Here is a 2,884-nt window from a genome sequence, read left to right on the forward strand (position 1 = left end):
TTCTCTTAAACTAATTGCACAGTCAGTCCTACCCTTTGTAATAATGACTGTTTGCTCCATTATCGCTCCAGGTTTATTATTTTCTAAATAGCCTCATTGATCTTGCCTCAGTGGGCTTTCCATTTTTACACATTACATTCTCTTGGGAATTGAAAAGCACGGTATCTCTGAAGATGCTCAGTCAACTTGAAAACACTCATTTTTGAAAAGGTCTTAACCTGCCTTCAACTTGAAGCAATTCAGACTTTGCACAAACAAACATTAGAGCAGAGACGCATCACTCGTGTATATGTTTCTACCATCACTGGGAAGCTGTTTGTCTGAAAGGTTATTTATAGACCATTTTTTAAGGGTATTCAAAATTCAGGGATCTATACTCATAACTAAAATGAATGTACATGTAATTGGAAGCATGACACTTCATTATAATGATTATAATGGTTTCTGCATTATTCAATATCATAAATATTTTGTGGAAGGCCCTATTTCGTTATGACTCCAACTACTAAACTTATAGCTAAATCATGTGTGGTGGAAGGGAAATGAGAAAGAAGAAATAAGTGGAAAAGGCGAGGAAGCAACCCCAACTCAAGATAAATTCAAGTTGGAAAGGCAAGAGTTTTGTGTTTTGTATTGATTTGAGATTTCACTTTACTCATCAATAATTCCCTGTTTGAAAGAAGGGAGGGCAATTTAAATATTCTAAACTCATGACTGAGGGGTCCATAAAGCCTGGAAGCTCTATGACCCCAAATAACCAAACTTCAAATACTCTAGTCTTTAAAAAAAAATAATAACAAGAATAGTAATTTGTCAGTAATTGAATCAAAGGCAATACAGGAAATAAAGTAGGCAAAATGTTTAAACTATTATAAATGCTTGAAAGTTACAAAGCTCTGTATCTCCCCTCTGTTGTGTAAAATTTTAACCATTTTAGTAAGCTGAAGCTAAAGTAAACCAATAGACTTACCTACATTACTTTTCAAGTGGTTAGGTAAAAAAGGTAATAAAAGGCAAATAAGTACTGCAAATTAATCCTCCGCTGGCGACATCATACCTCACAACAGTGCCTCAGCAAACCACTTAATGTGAACTTCAACAGCTTTTAATCAGTTTTGTATGAAAAGACATGATTTGATTTGGGTTTTCAAATGGCTTTATCAATCATTCCCACAGTTCCAAGAATACTAAATAACAATTAGTTCTTAGGACAAAAGGTTTGCCTATATTAACCTTCAACTCACCCAGACATCCAAAGGCAGCACTTGCTTTTTCTTCAAAATGAGAGCATGTTAGCAGCTGAAAATATAAGTATATGGAAAGGTTGTGAAACTTCTTTCAAATTATTACCCTGGAACAATGACAATAGTTGGGATTTCTCTTTTGCAGAGGGAAGAGAAGAGGCAGAAATTCCAGTCCTCCTTCCTCCAAAATTTTAGTCTCGGGATTTATTGGTGCTGAAAACCAAAGTTATCTACTGCTTGAAACCTAAGCAGAATGCATCAGCATTTCGGGACCACCTGGGACCAAGGGGGGCTGGGAGACTTCCAGATGGATTGTAAGACAATTCACTGATATTTACATAACGAGAATAAATGTTTTTCCTAAGATAGCATTTCCTTTCAGTGTTTTGAGACCACCAGCAAAAGAGGGAGGTACAGAAATTCTATTACATTAATAGTCTTTGTTTTTATGGCTTTGGCATTTATTAACTAGTGGGAGCTGTTTATTGGGTCATAAACTTTACTAATGGGGATATTATCTCTAAATTATAAATCTTGTTCAGTATATGGCTTAGTTATAAAAAGAATAATTATTTAAAATGTCTGTATGGCTGCAACGTATCATGTTTATCGGCCTGAATCCTATAATGGCCATTTCATTGCTAATTGTGGGCTTGAACTAGAAACAACCAGGGCAGTAACACACATCTATGCAATAGAATAAGCAGTTGTCACCCCACAAACTCAGGAGCATTGTCATTGGTTTGCTTCCTTTTTCTCCCCCAGCTTCTCAAATGAACTACATTATAAACCTCTACAAGGGCTAAATTATCTACATATTTAAACTCTTGAAGGAAAGACAACTGACTGAAGAGTTGAATAGGTAAGTGACGAATGTGTCAGCTTGAAAAGTTCCAGGAAAGTGTCATCCTTCTAAAAGCTTGCTCTCTGGGGAATGAAAAATCTTAAAGTGACAAAATGGCTTGGCACTGTCAGTTGCCTTAAAAAGAACCTGGGACAAAAATCAAGTAGTCAAATTTAGGATTTATGGTAGATAGTTTTGGTATATAAATTGAGTATACTAGTTTAGTGTTAAGTCCTGAAAGGGTTGGGGGGAGCATCTATTCTAACAATAGCACGTGTGGAATTATTCTAGGTTTATATATAGAAATCGGTTATTGATTAACTTCAATTTTTTAAAAATGAAAGGGCCATTGTTGTCGAGGGTAAATTGGTACATTTGAGTGTCAAGAAGCCAGCAAGACACTGCTGCAAATGTGGAGTGAAAGAATAATGAGTCCGAAGGGTCCCTTGAGATGTCATCAGCTCCTCTTCTTCTCAGAGTAGTCCCTGAAAGGTAAATGGTGCAGTTCCTTCTTGAGAGGCCTCCATTGTCTCCCAGAACAATGGAGGCAAATGGATTTATGATACATAGCACCCCACACTGAACAATGGGATAGACGGGATAGACTTCTTACACTGAATTCCCAGAGGTACATGGCTATGGGTTTTAATCAAATGTACACTACATGACAGGAGTTCTGCTGAAGAAAAATAAAAATAGAACTAGAAAAATGCAGGGGAAAAATGTAGTTTCTGAATATTTAAACCTCTAGGGTGGGGCGGGTGGGATGTGTGTGTAAAACAAACCAAAAAAAAAA

This window comes from Rhinopithecus bieti, unplaced genomic scaffold, assembly GCF_001698545.2.
Source record: "Rhinopithecus bieti isolate Rb0 unplaced genomic scaffold, ASM169854v2 scaffold_30761, whole genome shotgun sequence".
NCBI lineage: Eukaryota > Metazoa > Chordata > Mammalia > Primates > Cercopithecidae > Rhinopithecus > Rhinopithecus bieti.